Source organism: Zootoca vivipara, chromosome 5 (assembly GCF_963506605.1).
Source record: "Zootoca vivipara chromosome 5, rZooViv1.1, whole genome shotgun sequence".
NCBI lineage: Eukaryota > Metazoa > Chordata > Lepidosauria > Squamata > Lacertidae > Zootoca > Zootoca vivipara.
Window position 1 is genome coordinate 80,364,374 of NC_083280.1, and position 24,926 is coordinate 80,389,299.

At 43.7% G+C, this 24,926-nt stretch overlaps 1 protein-coding gene across 1 annotated transcript in view; it reads right to left on the reverse strand.

The window, feature by feature from the left end:
- The window catches only part of LOC118096596 (phospholipase A2 inhibitor alpha-like protein), a 41,732-nt gene extending 21,661 nt beyond the window's left edge, over positions 1-20,071 (reverse strand). The window contains exon 1 of the mRNA XM_060274998.1: positions 20,053-20,071. The gene's annotated coding sequence lies outside the window, so the exon portion shown is untranslated. The remainder of the gene's footprint in view (positions 1-20,052) is intronic.
- Positions 20,072-24,926: the final 4,855 nt, after the last annotated feature.

Sequence of the window (24,926 nt, forward strand, 5' to 3'; positions counted from 1 at the left end):
AAATTCTAAATTCTATTTTTTAATAAAAACAAATAAATGTAGATACATATATAATAAATTGTGTAACTTCTCAAAATGTTTCTCAATATCTACAACTGTATTCTCTAAACATTTGTTAATGATCTATCTAAAAAGGGTAAAAAGACCCCCCCCCGAAAGCCAACCATTAAGCTATCAAAAATAGGAGAATCTTACTCATATGGCTGTGCTTAGTGGTGCTCAATGTGGATTGACAAGGCAAACCAGCCTTCCTTCCAGCCTTCCTTTCTTCCTCTACCCAATGTGGTACTTAAGTGGTAGAAAAACGCAACTGACCAGACACAGCTGTATATCTCCTTCTGCAGGCATCTCCTTTAGTTAGATGAGCTTCCTCTTTGAAAGGAGGATGGGCAAAAAAAAAAAAAAAAGAAACCAAGAAGCCAAGTGTTATGTGCCTTCTTTGCACAAGGGTTTCTATGCAGGAACCACCACCATGATTGTTCAAACATGTGCTTTATGTATACCGCTCACTGAGACAGCACTACCTGCCTGTGCATTCAGAGACGAGAGTATTCATGCTGAATCTGAACAGTTTAACTTGACAGGCCGCTATAAAATCAGCCACTGACAAAGGGTACAGACATTGTGGTTTGCTGACCCAAATAAGATGCCTTACATGGCATCAAAAGAAGATCCTTAGAACAGCATCAAACCCCAAGGACTGTCGACTTTTTAGAATAGCAATGTGAGTGTGGTGGGGGAACAATGGCCTTTTATAAAGCTATGAAAAAACTCTGAATTCTAAACAACAAATGGCTGACCTGCGAGGACACAATGTTACCTAGGAAGCAGCACCCCCATGAATAAATATGGACAGGTATTAAAAATAAACACCATTAAAATAGCTCCCCTTTTTTATTTAGCATAACTTCTTTTATGAGGGTATTTGCTCTTGCTTTGGTGTGTGTCCATGACAGCAGTCTGTATCTAATACGGGACTCAGAAAAACTCAGAATATCTGTTCCCTCAGGGGAATCAGTGCTCCAGCTTCACATTTCTAATGTTGCAAAGAAAGCTCTGTGATTTTGAGAAGTGCACCCCCACCAGAGTCCCCAAATATCCATCATCAAGTTGAACTTGGAAATATGCAGGCTAGTATAGAACTCAGGCAGCTGTTATGCATATTTAGCTAAATCATTGTTCTTAAATAAAGGCTGACATATATGACTTGGGGCCAGTTTATGAACTCAGTGGAATTCTATATGGTTTTAATTGTTGTTTATATCATTGTGCACCACAGGGGGGGTGAGAATCTTTGGATCTGAAAAGGGGAATACAGTATAAATTAAATCCACCAAACCAGTTTTTAACTTTTCCCAGGACTGGACCATCTCAAACTGCAAGGGCAGGGAGCTACATATAGGGATGCCCCCATAGGAGTAAAACACTGCCAAATATTCTCCAATTTCAATTTGGAGGGGGGGGAAGAGTCATGATTTATGTGAAACATTTTCTAAAAATAACTTTCCGCTGCTGCTACTTCTCAGCACTGTTTTCTCCCGCCTGCTGTTTCTTTCTCCTTCTTGGATTAGTCACATGGATAATCCTAAACCACCAGGGATAATACAGTAAATGGGAAGATAACACAAGAGTACTGTTTCAAGTTTGGCTATGTAAGAACATCATCAAAGCCAGTGCTTCCTGAGATAGTCACATGACCCCACTCAATCAAGCATCACACAGTGAACTGATAACATCACAACAACACCAAGCCTACCGTATCAGGATTTGGCTACTACACGATGATATCACTAGAATACATTAAGTCAATTGAATAGAAATAAAATTGAGAAGAGTTTAGCCTTAGATTTACTTGTATACATGACACTACCACATCTGGGAGAACGCTAACCTCTTTCTCTGACTTGCTATTGTTCCTTTGTAAAGGGAAACCCCCTTCCCCCAATTGGGAAGCATTCAGGCAAGTAATTCCACACACTAGCTATAGTACTGTCCAGGTTGAGCCTCTATCAAATATACACTATTTACATAAACATACACATATCCATCTGTAAAGCAAAGTATAGGATCAGGCCTCCTTGGGTTATGTTTAGCAGCTGCTGTTATTAATATCTTGCATTTATAACGCACAAAGTATTTTTCAAAGCAATGCCTATGCACCCAGATTCAAATTTGGGAGTTTCAGTTTCACAGTTCTATCTCTGAGCCATTACACCGCACCAACTCGCACTGGCTAAAATAGAGGAAAAGGTTATAACTGTCCAAATTTCAAACACTTTGCTGTCAGGCTCTACCCAAAGATTTTGGTAAGGGAGAGCAAAGACTTCAGTAGAGATGGCAAAATTCTCAGCAAGATTCACCCTTGGATGTATTCAGAATTAACTTCCCCAAGTTTTGGGAGAAATGGCACACATGGCGTCAGGTGTTTGCTACTGGTCTAATTAGACCCATGCTTTCCCCTCCAAAAAAAGATGCTGGAAGAGAGATAGAAATACCCAGAAATGAAATTATGGAAGAGAATGGCTACAGTGAAGATTGAATGTGGTTGATGTAGAATTAGAATATCTAGGATAGGGGACTTTGATCTTCATGGCTCCTTTCAGAAATAAGGCAACATGGACACAGCAATGCCTTTCTTGAGATATGTAATAAGCATCAGAAGTGGTGCTTTTGTTCCCATGTATGGCGATTATGGAACTTCCATCTCTAAGGGGCAGAAAATGTGTGTGATTGAACAAAGGATTCCCTTGACAGCAATGCAGTTAAATGCTTCACTGGCCCAACACGCACATCCCTCCAATCATCTGTCACTCCAACAGTTTCAGCGACATCAAGGGAATGCATCTCACAACCAGAGAGAAAAGCAAAAAAGCAATTCCACAGCATGTTACAACAACTGAAGGCTTGTTCACACAATCGGGGACCTTCAGGCAGAAGGAGAGATTGTCCAGAGCTTTGTGTCTGGATGTCTCTGGCATGCTGATACCACCTAGCTCTACACAGTATTACTTTAACTAAGCAAGCAGGATCAGTTGCCATGGTTCTGAATGGATGTCTGGAAGCTGTGGCCAATGTGGATGAGGGTGGATGAGAAGTTGAAATGGAACCCAGAACGGAGAACAGAAGCAATGATAGCTGGAGCATCGATCTGGATGGATCAGTTTATTTTTCTGGTCCATTTCAGTTTTGCATGTTATGTCCCATTTCCATATCGATTTGATGTTTTTAAAAATGAGATTTTGCACACATTTTAACCAAAAACCAAATATTGCTTGTATATGCAAGCATTTACATGTGTTTTTTGGTAAATTAAAAAAACACACACACACAAACACAAAATATATCACAACATTCAGAGAAGAGGGAAAATCAAAGGGTAACTGCATTCTGATCCATGTAGTAGTCTGGGAAGCATGAATCTGGTCAGTTTTCTTAGAATTTTCTGACCAAATAGGTCCCCTGGCATCTCTACTGGATCGCATATATGTGCTATGCTACTGCATCAGGGGCACTTCTTGGGCATCCTTCTGGCATCCTGTTCTGTTGGATAACCAAGTGGCGGCATTAGCCAGGGATGCTTTTTATCAGCTTCATGTGATACGGTATGCTGGCTTCCTCCCTTTGTTTCAGAGACATGGCCTTGCCACAAGGGGAGTGTGTTCCTGTTGGTTACCCTGGACTTCTCAATGGCTTCTGATAAAATCCATATGCTTCTAAGCCACTCTTTTATAGTGATTCTGATTCTTCCTGGTGGGTAGGTTTGAAGAAGTGGTATTGACAGACAATGGCTCATCCTTGTGACATTTGACTTACAGGGTTCTGCAGGGTTCCATGTTGTCCCCCCCCATGCTGTTTAAGCATCGACACCAGAGGTGGGAAACCTCTGGCTTGGTGAGGGGTGTGAAATGTCTCCACCTGACCCTTGGGAATCCCCCCATGCCACACTTTTCCTTGGCTCTGTTCCACACCCTCCCCAAGTGCTTTGCCTTGACCGGAATGTGTCACTGAACCATGAAAATGCCTTTTGTTAGCCTGGATGGAGCATGGGTATGTAGAAAACTCTGGCCTTTCCATAGCTGAAATGCAGCCTGCTGTGCAAAAGTAAGAGTCACGTCCACCTACTTTTTGCTCTGGTCTCATCCAGCATCAGCACCAGGCATCTGGCCCCTGGAAGGCTGCCCTCAGGATGAAAAGGGACCCCAATCCCTGAGCTCCATGAAACTGTTGGGATATGATGTCCAAAGCTTCAGGGGTACATCTATCAATGTAATCACGATATGCACACACTCATGATAACAGAGAAATGGATTATGGAGAAAGCTAGAGAGTTCCAGAAAAACATCTACTTCTGCTACATTGACTATGCAAAACCCTTTGATTGTGTCGACCACAGCAAACTATGGCAAGTTCTTAAAGAAATGGGAGTGCCTGATCACCTCATCAGTCTCCTGAGAAATCTCTATGTGGGACCAGAAGGTACAGTTAGAACTGGATATGGAACAACTGATCGGTTCAAAATTGGGAAAGGAGTACAACAAAGCTGTATATTGTCTCCCTGCTTATTTAACTTATATGCAGAATTCATCATGCAAAAGGCTGGACTGGATGAATCCCAAACCGGAATTAAGATTGCCGAAAGAAATATCAACAACCTCAGATATGCTGATGACACAACCTTGATGGCAGAAAGTGAGGAGGAATTTAATAACGTTTTAATGAGGGTGAAAGAGGAGAGCACAAAATATTGTCTGAAGCTCAACATCAAAAAAACCAAGATCATGGCCACTGGTCCCATCACCTCCTGGCAAGTAGAAGGAGAAGAAATGGAGGCAGTGAGAGATTTTACTTTCTTGGGCTCCGTGATCACTGCAGATGGTGACAGCAGTCATGAAATTAAAAGACACCTGCTTCTTGGGAGAAAAGCAATGACAAACCTAGACAGCATCTTAAAAAGCAGAGACATCACCTTGCCGACAAAGGTCTGTATAGTTACAGCTATGGTTTTCCCAGTAGTGATGTATGGAAGTGAGAGCTGGACCATAAAGAAGGCTGATCGCCGAAGAATTGATGCTTTTGAATTATGGTGCTGGAGGAGACTCTTGAGAGTCCCATGGACTGCAAGAAGATCAAACCTATCCATTCTTAAGGAAATCAGCCCCGAGTGCTCACTGGAAGGACAGGTCCTGAAGCTGAGGCTCCAATACTTTGGCCACCTCATGAGAAGAGAAGACTCCCTAGAAAAGACCCTGATGTTGGGAAAGATTGAGGGCACAAGGAGAAGGGGACGACAGAGGACGAGATGGTTGGACAGTGTTCTCGAAGCTACGAACATGAGTTTGACCAAACTGCGGGAGGCAGTGGAAGACAGGAGTGCCTGGTATGCTCTGGTCCATGGGGTCACGAAGAGTTGGACACGACTAAACGACTAAACAACAACAAATATCCCAAGGCTTTGGATTGGGCTTAGTCATGGCTGCTTTTAGCTGGATTGGGGTTGCTATGCAGTACCAGTCAGTACCAGTCAGAAAAGAAAGTTCAGTGAAGGATAAGCAAAAAAATCAGTCTGAAACTTCTAGTGCTAGCCAACACCAATATACAAATTTGTTTTAAAAGCTGAAGGTCAGATCTGTGATGTTTTAAAATAATAATTTCAGCAACCCAGGAAACTGGCTGACAATGGTTATCTACTGTGATTCACCAGTCGATAGTACAGACCCACATTTTATATCCCCTAAAAGGTACCAGCTCCTTCAAATATTATTGGATTCTGGCAACATGCCACCAGTGTGGAAATGGAATAATTGCTACTGGTTCCTTTTTGTTCTTTAAAAGCTTTATATCTGACACCTGCAGAGCCTCATATAAGATAGGAATTCTGTTGGGGGTGGCATTTTATGCCTTTTTACTTTCGCTATAAATTATATCATGGCTAGATGCAATTAAATGAGATTTTACACCCTGGAACCACTTTTGGAGAGAAGAGGTTATTTATTCAGAAAGAAAATTAAACTTGGGCAATCACTTCTTAAGATCTCCCAGTTAGTTTTTTTTTTTTTGTATCTGCATGAAAATGCAAAGTTCCCCGGGGTCCAGTTTCTTCTCCTGCTCAAGCCAGGTGCAAGGTCATAATTCTGTGTTTGCCATCTCACAGTATGCCAGCATGGAAATGAATGAACGTGTCGGCACCTTCTCCCCAGGAGCAATTATGATAACAAGCTTAATTTTCCGAGAGCTGCTGAGCATCTCAGAAAAAAAGGAAAGCTGGCCGCCATCAGCACCTACTGGTTTTCCCTACCAAGATAACAAGACTTAGGTTTGAGAGATTGCTTGGAAGTCCCTTGAATAAGCCAACATCTTAGGTCCCTTTACCTTTACCTTTTAAGCCCCCACGGCCCCTATGCTCCAAGGTGTTTTCCTCTAACTAAATTCTTTTCTGCCACTTGGTTGCTTCACTGGCTACCTCTGAGAAGTTGGTTGCTGCAAAGAAAGGTTAGAATGCCCTTTAATCCCAATTTTCAAAGACCTGTCTCTCTTCCGACTAAATAGCCATTCCTTGTGAAGGAACGTCCTAGGGTCTTTGGTAACTAACTCACAGGCAGCCTCTCCCTCTGTGGCACCCACACAAAGTGAGAAAAAGTCAGCTCAGCTCCTTCTATGGATCAGGATGCAATGAGGTGTATGAAAGGCCAAGCAAGGGTCAGGAACAACCATTGTCTTACTGTCAGAACACTAATCACTCTCCCCCAACATCAATCTCCCATCGCTGGTGGCAGAGCAAATTCCAACCAGTGAATAGAAAGTTAATTTTCCACATATCAGTAAATACCGACCAAACCCATCAGTTCCCAGGCAGTACTTGGGAATGAATGAGAAAATGAAACATGGCTCTGCTTCCAGCAGATAAAAAAACTATATCTATACTATTCATTTATATTACACTGAATTTTTCCTGGGAAGTAATTGCTAGCAATAGACACTTCAAGAGTAAAGCCAAGGGTAATATTTACTGCACAGAGCAAATATGCACAAGGTCTGGGTAAGCTGCAAAAACACATTAAAACATCCCATCGTTAAAAGAACAGATTATGGATTTGGAGATCTCTCATGAAATGATTCTTTATTTCAAAAACAAGAGACAAAACTGAAATAATGCACTTCATTCTCCAAGGCAAAAATGCGGATGCAGGAAAGGGATCTCCTACGCCTAGATTTGTACATTGTCTGCTATAGGTTTTCTCTCTGCATGGTGCAGGAATGGGCAACTGCCCCTCCTTACTATCTAGGAGAAAGTAATGCAAGACCCCAGCAGATATACCCTAATTTATTATATTTTCACTCTTCTTCTTTTTAGGTGATGAATTATGTGGCAGTGCATAGGAAGCTCTGCGCAGAGGCCCTGCTTCAGATGTGCTTTAAGGTCTTTCAGAAGCCCATCCCTTTCCATCCCATGAAGAGTTGTTCTCTGGTGGGAAACATACTTGAGGTCAACAACTGTGCTCACCAGCACACTCACAATGAGAATGTATTATGACCTGGCAAGCGCATTGTGGTGAGGACAAAGTGATGGGTAAGGGCACGTTTTTAACTTGGTTCTGAGTTTCTCACTGCTTCTGAGCACTTCCCAAACCCAGTATGACTGGCAAGAAGAGCTTTCACCCCCCCCCCCCGGCAACATTGAAATAGCTGCAAATAGGCAAAATCTCTATGAGAACTTTTAAGACTAGGATGCAATTATTCACTTTGAATGTCAACTGGTTCCATTGCCATTTGGAATGTGAATGCTTCAGACTTGTTTGTGTCTCTTGTCTTGACAGTAATGCTTTTGGTTGGTGTGGGATCTCAAAAGCTGTTGATTGTCAAACTCTACCACTGCATTGTTCGTGAGTCTTGGTGAACTCCCTTGGGAGGGGCTAGGGGTGTGGTTAAAGGGACAAAAAATTAGAGAGAGGTTTCTGGTGTTCTCTGATGCTCTCTGAGATGCATGTACTTTCCACTGCTTTATCCTAATTCCACCTATTTGACAGATTTTGAAGCACATAACTTGTGTTAATCATAGTACATTTTGATCTTCACATTTTTTCTGCCGATATTTTATTGGTATACATTAGTTTGTTGGCTAGCTAAATATGGTTGCTTTTGTGATCATCTTTCTCATTTATCAAAGGATGTTTTGAGTGTGACATGCTTAGGGAAATTTAGGGTTTCCCTGGGAGTGACTGCCATTGAACTTAATGAGATTTACTTCTGTGTAGATCTGAGACATAGGAGGAGCATTCAACCAGTTACTTAGTTGAATGTTGTCATTTTGCTAGCTACCAATATAAGTGCAGTTCTAATCAGGTCTATCCAGAAGTTAGTCTTACTGAATTCAGTGTGCCTTACTCCCAAGCAAATGGGGCTAGAATTGTAGCCTTCGGCAATGTTTTGATACATTTGGTGTATTTACATATTTGGCATATTTACATTTACAATTGTTGCAGAACTGACATTTTGATGTTTGGGTTTACAGACTCTGAACTGCTTTGAGCATAATTTATATAGGAAACCCGCATAAGAAGAAAAACAAATCGTTATGGACCCTCTAACAATTATTTTTGGATATGTAAATATGTTATACCCCCCCCCTGGTGATAGGGAAATGATTATTGATCTATTGACAATTATTGCCTAATTATTTATCACTTATAAATGGGAACAAATATTATGCAGTATCTAAATAATATTCCTCTCTGAATTTTCAAATAATAAACTAGAAGGTTTTTGCTGATGGGGTGTGGGGGCCTTGAACCAGCCTAGATGCATGTAAAAAAACAAAGTTTCACCGTTTCCCCACCCCAAAAAAAGAATAACTGTGATTGGAGTGCCCTGGAAAAAAGATTTACTTTGATTAAAACCTAGATCTGTTCATCCAAATGAAAGATTTTCCCTTACCTCTTCTGTTCCTTCCCACTCAGGCTTAAAGCATTTTCTGGGATAGCTTAATTTGTTTTGCTTTTTAAAAGCGCAGTGTTTGGAGGGCACACAAGTCCACAGAGTGACTCAGGGCTTTTGAGACACCTTTTAAATGATGCAATTTGACTTAGGAATGTGATAAACTTGCCTGAATTGTTCCCATCTGACTCATAATTCGGAAAGCAACAGAGCTGATGCACAACCCCTAATAAATACATTCAGAATACATAAAGTGAAAAGGACCTGTCTCTGGAACTTCCTACAGAGTATCAAAGTGCTGACTGAGCAGACTGAATGTTTCTGCTATAGATGAACCCGGGAGGGTAAAACTAATAAGAACCAAAGATAATCAAATTTAATTTTTAAAAGGAACAATAAAACAATACTTAATGTAATCCCCAAACCATAAAATCTGGATGCACTCACAAAATCAGCAACAATTTAGCAATTTTTTTCCTTGCTAAATTGCAATGAGAGCATAAACTAGACTACAAGGAGGAGTTGCGGAATGGGTAGCTCCCCTATCAAAACTGATTCTTGTTTCAGTTTTTAAACTTGCATGCAAAATGTAGCTTGAGTATAGACGACATGGTACAAATTTGATGCAATGAATTATGAATGGAACATCTATATAAAATTCCTTTGTGCTGTGCACAGAAGTGAAGGCCTGGTCCTTTCTCCATCATGACCTCTGCACAGCCTTTCCCACAGAACAACTTTGTGAGGTGCATGGTCTCCCTCTTCTTTCAAACTGCAGGGAGCTAGTGATCAGGGGTGTAGGAAGGGGGAGCAGTGGGGGCAGACTGCCCTGGGTGTCCCTCACTGAGGGGGGTGACATTCAGTGCCCGCAATTCCCAAGCCTACACCAAGCCGCCGGGGTAAGGGGGGAACTGCGCCGCTTTATCGACATTCTCTACTCAAAATTATCAAAATACATTTAGAAGTGCATATTGTGAGGAGAAAACGAAGTTCAGAAGTGCATCATCTGAGAGAAAATTGTATTTAAATCTGGGTTTTCATGAAGATCAAACACATGGCAGATCAATGCAGAATTTGGCACAAGCAAAAGTAATCCAGGTCTGAAACAGATTGATTTCCCCACTCGCAACACAATGTTTGCTTCTTCCACAAAGCCTTCAGATTTACCCCTCTGTCCTCAACCAGCAGGTGGCGCTGCGGGTTAAACCACAGAGCCTAGGGCTTGCCGATCAGAAGGTCGGAGGTTCGAATCCCCGCAATGGGGTGAGCTCCCGTTGCTCGGTCCCAGCTCCTGCCAACCTAGCAGTTTGAAAGCACATCAAAGTACAAGTAGATAAACAGGTACCGCTACAGCGGGAAGGTAAACGGCATTTCTGTGTGCTGCTCTGGTTCGCCAGAAGCGTCTTAGTCATGCTGGCCACATGACCTGGAAGCTATACGCCGGCTCCCTCGGCCAATAATGCGAGATGAGCGCGCAACCCCAGAGTCGGTCACGACTGGACCTAGGTCAGGGGTCCCTTTACCTTTTTAACTCAAAGAAGCAGGATTCAGGTAGCAGAGCCTATCCCAAAGTTAAACCTTTAGGAATCTGAATGACTCAAAATTCATGGCTGTGTCTGCCAAAACATTTTGGGGGGGAGGGGGATAAGTACTTTAGATGAGCTAAGTGCTTTTCAAAAGCATTGGATCTGGCCACATGACCTGGAAGCTGTACGCTGGCTCCCTCGGCCAATAAAGCGAGATGAGCGCTGCAACCCCAGAGTCGGTCACGACTCGACCTAATGGTCAGGGGTTCCTTTACCTTCACCCTCAACCATAATTAAGGTTAACTACATATAACTGCATTTGTTCACATTCAGACCCCATATTACCCAGTTCCCCCCTCCCTATTGCTCTCTTCTGATCTGTTACTCTTGCTTATCCTCACCCATAGTCTCAACTTAGATTGAAAGCACTGCACAACAGGGGCTTGTTCTTTGCTCATGTAACATTGCAAAGTGATAGATGGTCTATATAAATAAAAGAATAAGAACCATCATACATATTTGTATACAGTGGGGAAACTCTGCTCTTTAAATGCATCCACCCTGTTTACAATTGATAATGCCACATGTTTATTGTGCCATTCAAATTCCAATAATTTTCATGCCTGAGCCTAAAAGTGAAATATGACAGCTCTAAAAGTCGCATGCCTCAGATACATCAGCATGATGCTTAAACGTTCCAAACCACGACAGGAGGAAACCAAGTCAGGCTTCATGTTTTTAGTCTCCTTAACCAAGATTGTTAACTGGGAATGACTCCACACTAGCAAACTATGTCGCAGTTGTATCCAGAAAGTGAATCACTTTAAAATAAATAGATTTTAGAATGGAGACACATTGATTTGATGGATTCTAAAATAGAGAGAAGTTGAAGCAAAAGGTAAGCGAGAGGCAGGTGTGAGAAATCACCAACCAGCCAGCATGAAAAAACTTGAAAGTCTCCTTTCTCTGTGTGATAGAGCCTCATAAATAAAAACTACCAAGAAGTCTGTAAATTTAATTTTAATACCAAAATACGCTGGACAGCCAGCACCTGCCATTGCTTCACTTCCCCAGTGAAATATTAAATCAGATGCTTGATAAAATGCCAGAAGACCAGTGCTGTAATGAAAAGGAACACTTGTTAATATTACATCTGCCACTATACATTATATCACCTCAGCTAAACTATGGTGTTTTAGGATGATATTAGTAGCAGACTGATTTAATTTCAGTTTTAAAGGGGGAATATGCAATTTTAATTCCATTTACTTAGGTCAGTGCCAATTTCAACTTAGAAATGCCAGGCAGAAAAGGAATGGACGAATGAGGTGGCATGATTGAATATTGATAAGTCAATTTTTAATTTATCAAGGTTATAGAGAGGTGCTCTGCTTGCACCGCATACCAATGAGGAGCCTCAAGAGCTGAGAATTGGCAAAGGGTGTCACAAACTGTACTCCAGGGCTGATGGAATGACACCGTGCTGGTCGTAATATTAGTGCTGGAAACCTAGAATGGAACTGTCGCGTGCAGAAGGCGAGGTAACTTGCAACAGGCCCCAGCCTCCAAAAATGGCACCTGTGTTGCATTCTACACCTGCATAACATGCAGAAAGTCTTCTCTCATTGGCTCCTGACAATTGCTGGAAGTGTAAACAGGTAGCTGAATCTTTCTTTCGTACATGGAGGTCTTCTAAAAAAGCGAGGGTATTTTGGGAAATGATACCCAACGAGATTAAAAAAAGGTTTAAAATGAGTATAACAAACAAACAAACAAAACCCTGAAGTGTTTTTGTTAGGGATTACAGGGGCAGAAATTATTGATGCTTTTGAATTATGGTGCCGGAGGAGACTCTTGAGAGTCCCATGGACTGCTAGAAGATCAAACCTATCCATTCTTAAGGAAATCAGCCCTGAGTGCTCCCTGGAAGGACAGATCGTGAAGCTGAGACTCCAATACTTTGGTCACCTCATGAGAAGAGAAGAATCCTTGGAAAAGACCCTGATGTTGGGAAAGATTGAGGGCACAAGGAGAAGGGGACGGCAGAGGACGAGATGGTTGGACAGTGTTCTCGAAGCTATGAACATGAGTTTGACCAAACTGCGGGAGGCAGTGCAAGACAGGAGTGCCTGGCGTGCTATGGTCCATGGGGTCACGAAGAGTCGGACACGACTGAATGACTAAACAACAAACAAACAAACAAACAAAACCCTGAAGTGTTTTTGTTAGGGATTACAGGGGCAGAAATCCCCCACCCCAAAACTGTTGAAGTTGTTAATGTATGCAACAGCAGCAGCTAGAATTCTTTATGCACAGAAATGGAAGGAGGAAGAAGTTCCCACCAAAGAAGAATGGATAAGTAAGATAATGAATTATGCAGAACTGGCAAAAAAAATAATAGCAAAAGTAAGATAATCTAATGATGTGTGTTTTATGGAAGATTGGATGCCTTTTTCAGACTACTTAAAGAAATACTATAGTATGATGAACTCGTGAGCAGGATTTGAGCTATGAGCCACAGAAGTAATTAGATTATTATACTGTGGTTGTGATTTAATAGATGTTGTTGTTGTTGTTTAGTCGTTTAGTCGTGTCCGACTCTTTGTCTGTTGTTTCTCTCCTTCTATCTATTAAAATATGGTCTGAAGCTCAACATCAAAAAACCCAAGATCATGGCCACTGGTCCCATCACCTCCTGGCAAATAGAAGGGGAAGAAATGGAGGCAGTGAGAGATTTTACTTTCTTGGGCTCCTTGATCACTGCAGATGGTGACAGCAGTCACGAAATTAAAAGACGCCTGCTTCTTGGGAGAAAAGCAATGACAAACCTAGACAGCATCTTAAAAAGCAGAGACATAGATAGAAGGAGAGATTTAATAGATAGAAGGAGAGAAACAACAACACAGAAAACGGGTTGGGAAGTTGACAAAAATAAGAAAAAAGACGTAACTGTGTTTTGATTATGTATGCTAAAAATGTTGAAATTTTAAAAAATATAATTGCAGAAATGACTTTTCTCGTTGGCTGATATGGAGCAGGGGCCACACATTACGATGTCATGACCTAGGAGCATCACATATTTTGAAAGAGGAGGGGAGAACGTAGCACAGGGATGCTGTTTTCATCAGCAGCCCCATGTCATACCAAATGGACATTCCACCCTAAAAAGTGGCACTGGTGCAGCCCAAGTTAAGCATTTGCAGATTACCACTGAGTTCAATGGAAAATACTGTACATGTTTGATTCTCCCATTGCTATCAATGGGGCAAAATGTGCTTAGCTGTCTGGCTGATTTCAGGAGAGCTTGCACAACCAGCACTTCCCAGATAATTTATGCTAAAGTTTGCAGTCTTTTATTATATTCCTTTAATCTCTCCAGTTCTGGAAGTCAGGCAAGGTTTTGCCAAATGAAGAATCTGGAACAAATGATCTTAAAAGGGTTAATGTAGAAAGAAAAGTGCCAAAAGGTTTGTGGTTTTTGAAACGTTGTTGCTTCAAACCCCTTCATCAGAAGGCTGCTAAAAATATCTTTTGTATTTACCAAAAGGTGTTAATTAATTTGAATTGCCTGTTGCTGTTTTCATACCTCGTATTTATGCCTGCTTTTATGTTGTATTGTTTTCACTTAATTGTTTATTATTTTCGCACGTATGCTGTCTTGAGCAATTTCCCATGGGAAATGCACACAGAATCAAGTGTTAATGTTAACCAAACATTGTCATCACACACACACACACACACACACACACACACACACACACACACACGGGGCGTACCGAGGATCAAAACTAGGGGGGGGGCAAGCCATGGTCGTTCAGGGGCGGGGCCAAGGCACGGGATGGGAGGGACCACAAAGTGGGAATGTGGGCGGGGCTACAGGGCCAGCGGGCCCGACGACTCTGCGGCGGCGGCTGCAGCCTCTAAATGAACCCCCTAAACTCTCTCACACTAAACCCCCCTGCTCTGAAGCAGGGCTGTCTCTAGGCCTGGGTCCGGTGGCGCGGAGCACCAGGGCGCCAGGCCACCAGGGGCGCCACTGCGCCCGCTGAGAGGCGCGGCGGAGGCCACCCCAGGCGCGCCTCTCAGCTGTTCAGCGGCTTCAGGCTGCTTTCTGGAGAGGCGCGGGCAGGGGTGTCACAACAGGGGGCGGGCAGCACCCCCTGGCCCAGGGCCCGCCCTACGCCCAGGCTGGGTTGCGCAGGGCTCTGGCCCTCCAGGCGGCAGCCGCGCAGTGAGCTGCGCCCGCCGCGCCGGGAAACGGGGCGGGTGGGGGCACCAGAGGGATCCGTACCACCATGGGGCCAGGTATGCTTAAGACGGCCCTGCTCTGAAAACACCGCTCCCATCCATTTATGGCTAGCCACCCCCCTGAAAAAACCCTTTGGGCCCCGCTTTCCCTCCTCCAGGTCCCCCCGAAGCCTTGCCAGTTCCCACCCTATATATCTGGGATGGGGAAGGAGCTCAGAGGTCTGCTAGACCTAGGGGACCACCCCCCGTGGCCTGGGAGCATACTGGGGACCACCCCCGCCAAGCTGAGACCCTCAAAGAAGAAGAAGAAGCTGCCACTGCCGCCTCCCCATCACAAGGGAGCAAAAGATGGGAAAGGTGGGGTGGCGCAGCACAGGCGAGCCCCCCCTCCAGCTGTGACCCTACGGCGGCGGCAGTGGCTCCCCCGCCCTCAACGCCCCTCTCTCTCGGCAGGGGCAGCAAGGGAGAGCGGCTGGGGGGGGCGCATTGCAAAGAAGGAAACAGCAGCCAATGCCCGGAGAGGGCAATGCACGCAGGGGGAGCAGAGAGTTGTGCCGCCCCCCAAGGCAGCTCCTTTCCTATTGCCGGCGGTGGGGGGCGGCAAGGAAGGGTCACTGCCGCTGGGCTACTCCTGCCGCTGGCAATCCGGTGCAAACGCCCCCACGCAGCTTCCTTGCAGCAGCCACGACCACCGCCTTCGGTCGCCGCCCCCCCACTCCTCCTTTGCAGGCTTCTGCCCACCGAGGCTGAACTGGCTCCTGTCGGTGCACTTCCTCTCCCAGCCCAGGAGGAGTCTCAGTAGCAACTCCTAACTCAGGGGGGTAGGGGGGTGCAGAGGGGGGAAGGGGGCGATTCCCAGCCCACGGCGCCGACGATCGCAGTGCAGCCTACTGGGAGGTAGAGCGCAGCAGCAGCTGCAACCAATGCAGGGAGCCGCGTCTCCTTCGCTTGCCAGCCCAGCAGAACTCTTAGGCAGGAGAGGTTGCCGCCTGGCAGGGCTTTCCATTGGGAGGCGCGAAGGCTTTAGTGGGCGGGGATTGGTGCAAATGTAGGCAGGGCAGGCTGAGAGGAGGAGCCGCCGCCGAGGAGCCGCGGCACCAGCAGCGTTTCCTCCCCCCTCCCCTCCCGTGTCAACAAGCGGGGCGCCTGCGCAGGGTATTTGCTTCCCTAGTCGGGCCCGCGGTTTGGCCTTCTAGGGGGGGCAGCTGACCCCCCTGCCCCATGCTGGGTACACCCATGCACACACACACACACCAACAGATTGCACATCAACACTTTGCAGCCCATGATACTGGATCTGTTTCAATTATTGTCACCTAGAGATGTGGACCAATTGCTTGGGGAAGTGCGGCTGATCACCTGCCTTTTGACACTGACCCATCTTGGCTTTTTAGAGCTTGCCAAATAGAATTGCTTGCATGGATCCAGTGAGTGATTAATACTTCCTTGGAGGAGGGGTGCTGAAGTAAGGGAAGCAAAAACTCAGCTAAGAAGCTCAAATTAATACTGTTGACTGCAGTGTCCTTCTGGAATGGCTCAGGGAGCTAGGGGTTGGGGCACTGTACTTCAGTGGTTTGGGGTCCTGATTTTCCAAAGTTTTTCTAAAGCAGATGGGCTCCAGAAGGAGAGAAGCCTCCCCACTTTGGGCAGTTGCCTTCCATCTCGTGGAGTGAGGTAGAGCTAGTGTATCCATCCCCACAAGCCCATCTGGTCTGTTTTCAGACACTGGCATTAGAACACCTGAAGAGGGCTATGAACTTCCTTCAGGGAAAAATCTCTATTAGTTTCAAAGCCAGCATCAAGGCAGTTGATCTGGGTTTTATTCACCAATTTTCTCAAAAAGCTTGTTTGCCCTCCTCTGTTCTCATAGAAGCAGTGGGAGATCCTGCTAACACAGACTTTAAAAGTTTATTTTTTTGGGGGGGGTTGTGGCTTTCCTTTTAAATATCCTATGAGGTGGGCTGATCAAGTTTCCTTCTCTAACAAAGCCTAGCATTCCTTGTGACGGTCTCAAGGCTTTCACCTTAAAAACCAGACAGATGGATGTTTGAGGAACCGGCTTACAGAAAACAAACCCTCATGTAGTTAAAATTTCCATTTTCTCCATCTCTCGTCTATCCTGTCACTAGGACCAAGAGATTGAGAGGGGATATGATAGCCATCTTCAAATATCTCAAGGGCTGTCACATGGAAGATGGAGCAAGCTTGTTTTCTCCTGCTCTGGAGGGTAGGATTCAAACCAATGGCTTCAAGTTGCAATAAAGGAGATTCCGACAAAACATCAGGAAAAACATTCTGACAGCAAGAGCTGTTCAACAGTGGAACAGTCTCCCTTGGAAGGTTGTGAACTCTCGCTCCTTGGAGGTTTTTAAGCAGAGGTTGGATGGCCATCTGTCATGGATGCTTTAGTTGGGATTCCTGCATTGGGGGGAGGGGCTGGACTAGATGACCATTCCAACTCCACAATTTTATGATTCTATGTATGAAGTGTGTGACAGTGGGGGGGGGGACGACCAGTTTGATTTCAGAGTACGTAGTTAATGCTCAACTGCTCCCTTTGACACACTGCCCCAGTAGGGTTTATCAGATGTTCAGTTAGGGTAGAAGGAACATGCCCAATGTGTGTTATGAACAGCCTCATTTGTTCCACAAAGAGAGACCTCTCTGCATGATCAGAAACCCTGCCTTATCATGTGTAAGAGACACTCTTCGATCTTCAAACCACCAATTATAATTGGGAGGCAGAACCTGCCATTGCAATTCCACTTCCTTTTAATACCTTCTACCCTAGCTGAATATCTGAAAAGTCCCAAAATCTCTCTAATGATGGTCTCAGGCAGATCTGAACTCAGCCACTTCAATCTATAGAACATGAACATTTACAAGCACTTCATAATGTTGATTCTGCATGTGTCTTTCAGTGTGGCAGCACCTATACTTTGGAGCTCCCCGCTTATTAACATTAGACAGATTTAATACTCCGGCTAAAAAGCTTTCTTTTTATTTCAGCATAATTTAGTTACATATACTTGGTTTTTAAATCACACCGATTTTATCTGCATATTAGTGATAATCATCTTACTGTTTTATGTACACTGCTTATATATCTTTCGAGTAAGCAGTTTATGAACCATCTTAAATGAATAAAATAGACAGGCAGACACAATGTCATCTGCACGAAGTGTGCATGCACACGAAAGCTCATACCAAAATAAAAACTTAGTTGGTCTTTAAGGTGCTACTGAAGGAATTTTTTAATTTTGCATATAGGCCATTTGTCTCAGTGAGAAATATGCTTTAAATCAGAGGTGCAAGGAGATATTCTTAGGAATAATGCAACTCAAAGTTAAGAACCTGTCCACAGGATAGATTTAGAAGCATGCTTAACTCTTCCATTTAAGCAAATAGAATGTAAACATGCTTAGCTTGGACTTGATCAGATCTCCTCTATGTTGGATAGGCACACTTAGGACTCAGGTCTATGGGGGGGGGGATGTATCATATTGATGCAGAAGCCAATGATGGATGAACAGGGTCCAAAGGATGCTCAGACAGATGCAATCCTATTGTCCTATTGCATGTTGACGTTGTTTAGTTTGCTCAATCTGCACATAAGGGCCCTGATAGGATAGAATATTGTGCCAAGAGTTTGGGAGGGCTATCTTAACTCAGCATAAATTCAGTGGAGTAGATGAGCAGAAGGCTTGAATGTCTTAATGAGTTCAGTAACTAGGGAATGATACCAACTTAAAAGAAGTTATGAACCCAGTCCTTCTTCACTCCTTATTAATTGAAAACAAGACTTTTGAATCTTGAATTTATAATGAACAGCTTTTAATTTCCCTCAGACTTCATGCTTTTGAGAGCAAGGGCTTCACTTTGTACAACTCCGTGAAAATGGTCGGTGGGACTTAATGATGCATCCCCCTCTCTTGATAATAAAGATCGAGTCATATGACCATGATTATGTCTGATGCTATTAGGGCCTTTTCTGTGACAATTATTAATAATGCCATTAATGAGAAATTTGCCCCAGAGCGTTTTATGGATGATAGGCAATGTATTCTGAACTATGCTCATCAGAATGGGTATTGAGAAAGAAATGAGAGCTTTGAACTACACAAAGGTTAGCAGCTAAAAACAATTATTTTGAGGGAATGTAATTGCCCGAAGAAAGGCCCTCTTATATCCTGCAACTTATCACCAGGAAACGTTAACATGTACATAGCAACTTCAATGTTGGTGCTAACTAGAAATTCCCAGTCTATTCCACAAGCCACTTTAACCAACATAATGGAAATAATTTGGAATACACACTTACTAGTAAGTAAGCCCCATTGAACACAGTGGGACTTACTTCAAGTGATATTTTTCTAGAAAAAGAGGTGCCAGAACCCACAACAAACACCTCTCTGGTTCTCTTATTATGGCAATGGAACCTACATGAGAGGTGCTGGAGCTGAGTTCTGGCAGGTTCCAGCTGAAAAATGCCCGTCTTACTTCCAAACAATCATATGGGGTGAGCTGCACATTCTACTCCCTTTCCTCCTTTTCTCCATCTCACACCCACCTCTGCATTCATTTCTTTACATCATTCATAGCTGCCAAGTTTTCCCTTTTCTCGCGAGGAAGCCTATTCAGCATGAGGGAAAATCCCTGTAAAAAAGGGATAACTTGGCAGCTATGCATCATTATAGCCAAGGACTGCCTCAGATGTCTGATGGTGTAAACAGGGCAACCAAAAGGTTGACAATTGTTAGGGTTGGCAACTCCTGAAAAACAAAATTCTGCCATGTGGTCAGAACCCAGATGAGTCAAGGGGTGTTTGCCCAGGAAGGTCAAGAGTGGGATATGAACACCAGGAGCCACAACTGAGCAGTAAAAAAAGGACACAACATGTGAGCACGTAGCTCAGTAGTACATAGATTCTGTTCATGCATGGGATGAACAAGCCCCCTACCAATAACCAATATCATTTCCATATATCAACCTAACGCCATCCAGATTCCAGCTACAACAGAAGTACAAGACATTGTACTTCTCAAGTGTGTGAGCCCACCCACTGACTGTGTGTAATAATAGGTAGCATATATTAAGCACTAATCATAAATTAAACTTTCTGTAAATGAAATGCTTTACCCAAGACTGAGCGTCCCCAGCATGAAACAACACCAGTGAATCTATGGAAGCAACCTGAAAACCCAGGCCGAACTGATCAAGAAAAGGAGCAAACTTAGCTAAAGGTTAAGTCACAATGGACACAGGATCAATAAATTAAGCATCTAGAAAACATTTACCAGTAGTACACACACTACACCCTCATCTCCACCCCAAATATATACTCCACCTGGCTGCTACTGGTGGCTGCCTGCTCTTGGTCACCCAGCACTGGGATCCCTGGCACATTGGGTTCAGGTTATCTGCTAAGCTCTTGCTGCTATAGCAACCTCATTGTTGGCCCCACCACTTTTAAATACAAACGGCTGCAGATCAATGTAACCACTCCTGCTTCCACCTCCACACTCACCCCTGCAATCCAGCTGAAATGGTATGTGTGCATTTACAAACAGAGCTGGGGGACACTGCCCTAGCTGCCCAGGGTGCAAAACACTTGCATGCACAAAACAAAAACAAATGGACTGGATCCAAACTAAGCTGTTCATGCTTCAGTCCCTTTTTGTGTGTGTGGGGGGGGGGGGGGAGGGAGTTCCTATTCTCCTGCCACAGTAGCCAAGGAAATGGAAATGGCAAGTCCTTTTCAGACATGTTTTATAATTTGAGTTGGAGTATGATGAGTAGAAAAGAAATGACCCTGGCTTGCAATACAGGTGTGTATTAAAAGTCTGCCAGATTCATATTCTGAACCAGGCAATCGCAACACTTGGCAACATCACTGCTGCCTTTCCAAACTAGAACTGACTTCACCCTTTCAGATGTCTCTAGTCTGATAAGTGTGGTGGTTGAAACGCTCTTGAGCCCGATTGCTAAAAGTATGGGAACGCACTGCATATAGGATATTTACTTTCGTATCAATGCTAAAGAAAGGAGTAACAAGTATGAAGTTCAATTGCTAGGCTAAAAAAAACAGACGGAAGCTGCCCATTTATTTCCTCCAAGATTTCCAGCTAGTATTTCTCTGACAAAATCGCAGCCATTGGGAAATGCTGGTATAAAATATCCCATTGCTCTGCCAGAAAATTAAATGACCAAACAATACATGGCAGGTCTGAGTACAAGCTATTAAGAATGTGCACAGAAAAATCTAAAGTCAGCGCAAAGCCTGCTTCTCTCTCTCTCTCCCCCAGCCCCCTGTTCTCCACGCGCCTCCAAACTCACATTTCATAGGGCGTTGTAGGGGGTTGTTCTTCTTTTCATCTTAATTCAGCTGATACACATTCTGGCTCCAAACTGGGGCCCTAAACTGGATGTGTTGAATAGAACAGCAAGGCCATTTTGGCTGCATTCCCAGCCTGAGTAGAAACAGGTGATTCCACATCTCTAATGGGTCTCTCTAACGACCACCCCAGCTGACATGTCTCAAGCTTCTTGAGGGCCAATTGAGGATTTTCAGTCTTATTTCCCAGAAGCCACTGGGAGCAGCACAGTAATTTACTAGATGACCCTCAAATGTGAATTCTTTCCAAAGAAAACTTAAATGTGCCATAATTGGTATCCATGGGATAGCAGGAAAGTGCAGCACATTATACAATACAGGATTTCAGATCTGTTTAAGTCAACCTGGCTGGTTTGCCTGGGGTCAGAAATGAAAGACACTTGCAAAAATTGGTTTTTGAAATATTCCAAGTGCTATACCTAAGGCAACACCTTCCATTTTAGATAGCAAAACAATGCACCACCTTATCTTGCCAAATTGCTTGCTTTTATCTTGTTAGAAGTGATGCAGGTGGTGCTGTGGTCTAAACCACAGAGCCTAGGGCTTGCCGATCAGAAGGTCGGCGGTTCGAATCCCCACGGCGGGGTGAGCTCCTGTTGCTCAGTCCCTGCTCCTGCCAACCTCCAGTGGGAAGGTAAATGGCATTTCCGTGTGCTGCTCATGCTGGCCACATGACCAGCTGTACGCCGGCTCCCTCGGCCAGTATAGCGAGATGAGCGCCGCAACCCCAGAGTTGTCCGCGACTGGACCTAACGGTCAGGGGTCCCTTTACCTTTATACAGTATTTGTTAGAACTTTCAGTGAGCAAATCAGCTAGAATAAGATGGAAAATTTGGAAACTATCAGGGGGCTCCCATATGTTGACTTGAATGTGAAGAAAACAGTTCATGAGATGAGGGACTCTGCTTTATTCAGGGTCCTCAATCATATGGAGGGTTTTCCCCTCAAAATTCAAGCCAGAAGACCCTCCCCCCTGCAGATCTTCCACATTCAACATGGAGATGGTTGAGCACCAAGCATGCAACAGGCACAACAATGTTGGAGTGAGGCTTGAGTGTGCACCCTAGCCCATACCCCACAATTCATGGATACCAAGTTTTTGTGCTCAGAAACACCTACTAATCTGGAAGATGTAAAGGCAGCCCCCCATTTACGCACGTTCAATATATATGCAACTGTGACATGTGTATCACACCAAACCTGGAAGTGACGCAGAACGGTCAAAAAGATGTCACTGAAATGTCACTAAAAGGGTGGAACAGGGGAGGAATGGTGTGTTTGCAGGCATTTTCAATGGGTTTCAATTATATGCAATTTCACCAACACACACAGTGCCTCAGAACATAACCGCCATGTAAACACAGGACTGCGTGTACAGGGTAGTCCTAAACTGCTATAGAAAATAGTTCAAAATTATTATTATTATTATTATTATTATTATTATTATTATTATTATTATTATCTCTCTCTACACCAGCAGGCCCCAAAATGGGTTACAACGATTTAAAATTATGTATTAAAAATAGGTAAGACAAATCACAGTCAGGGGAAGAGGGTGAATCCTAAAAATACTCATCTCAGGTGTCAAAGACCAGGAAAAAGAGACAAGTCTTTAGCACTTGCCAAAGGCTATGTAGTGAAGGCTCCAGATGCACCTCTGTGCTGAGGGAATTTCACAATATGGTGGAGCATGACTTATAATCTGGTGAACCAGGTTCGCTTCCTCACTCCTCCACATGTAGCTGCTGGGTAACCTTGGGCTAGTCTAACTTCTCTGAAGTCTCTCAGCCTCACTCACCTCATAGAGTGTTTGTTGTGGGGGAGGAAGGGAAAGGAGATTGTTAGCCGCTTTGAGACTCCTTAGGGTAGTGATAAAGCGAGATATCAAATCCAAACTACTCCCCCTTCCCCCCCTCCTCCTCCTCCTCCTCCTCCTCCTCTTCTTCTTCTTCTTCTTCTTCTTCTTCTTCTTCTTCTTCTTCTTCTTCTTCTTCTTCTTCTTCTTCTTCTTCTTCTTCTTCTTCTTCTTCTTCTTGGCTTTGCATGCCTTAATAAGCATCTTCAGTTGACACAATGGGAAAATGCAGGATCTGTGCACTACAAGCTATTCCTATTGGTGAAAAAGCTGCCTTGTGAACTTGCAGGAGCTTCCAAGCAGTCTTCAAGGGCGCACAGGTAATGTATTATGTTATTCCAATCTCAAATAAAAGTTTTGAATCTTCTCAATGTAAGGGTTAACCATGTGTCATTAGGAAACTGTCATATTACACTATTACTTATCACAGCAGATAAACCACTGACCTGTCACTACTGCTTAACTATGCTGGCTCTCATGTCACATAGTATTACAGTATTTGAGCCAATTAAACCACTTGGGTTGATGATACGAGGGCTCCAGTGGCATCGCCACTGCTGGTCTTTCCTTTTTATGTCCCTCATCACTACAGATGGGGGAGCTCACTATGCTTTCCCGAAATTGCTCAGTAAAATGCACAAAAACTGTAATCAATGCTGACACCCTGCTGAGACGCATTTCAAATCACCCAACTATTTTACCAGGCAGGTTTTGCCCCACATCTGCATCTGATGTGAGACAACCTCCTTTCAACCCGTAAGAGTGATACACACAAACAAGTATCCCACCAGGGGTTGGGTTTGCTGGTTTTCTGCACACACTTTCTGCCAATAAAGTACAAAAACAAAACAGCACAGCACAAATTTTGAGCCTCCCGAAACGTTCCCCTGAATTCACAAACAAAATGACAGCAATTATATTTTCATGCTGAAAGCAAAGAGATGCTGAAATAATAATGGGTGGAGAGAGAGAAAAAAATCTTTGCTTATGAGTCATCCTAGCACAATTCAGGCATTTGAGGAGCAGCAACAAGCAACTCAATTTCCTCAGTAATCTATATTTTTTCTACTTGTAGAACATTAAGTTAATCATTTCCATATTAATGAATCCCACAGTGGAACATATCAAATAGAGGAAGCAGGTATTGTGGGTGGATGGGCAGGAAGAGTGAGTGTGTTTGTGTGTGTGCATGACTGGAAAATATAAGAAATTGAAAATGGATTTGCTCAGCGAGCTCCTCCTCATCCTGCCTGCTTGTTTGTTTGTTTACAGGTATTTAAACTGCAGCCCAGCTAAACACTTGCACAAGCTCAGAATATATATTTTTAACCAGTAGCACTGGCTAAAAATGGTTGCTCTTTATAAAGATGAAGATCTAGGGAGAATTAATAACACACACACGCACAAGCAATTGTGTTCTCACATTAGGCTACTCTGTGGCATTTTCTCTGCAGCAGCTCCCTATGTCAAATCACTAGACACTCCCCAAAAATGGCTGTGTTGGTGGAAAGTTACTATGGAAGGTTGCTGAAGAGTAAAGTGATGGAAAACCCTAGATCAGGCATAGGCAAACGTGCCCCTCCAGATGTTTTGGGACTACAATTCCCACAATCCCTGACCACTGGTCCTGCTAGTGAGGGATGATGGGAGTTGTAGTCCCCAAACATTTGGAGGGCCGAGTTTGCCTATGCCTGCCCTAGATGCATGTAAACATCCATAGGGCTCAGCTTTAAAAACTCAACTCACACAGAATCCTCAGTTGATTTCTTTTATCTAATAGCATTTGTATAAGGCTTAACTGTAAATAAAACCTCTAAGTGGTTTACAAAGAATAGGTTGTATTAACTAAATATGTGAAGGGACACCCCAGTGCAATCCATTACATTGATATTAGATGCCCATTAAATATACGGTATCCAGCAGCATTATGGAGTTTGCTTTGCTGTGCATTTATTCCCTGGCGGTATTTTGA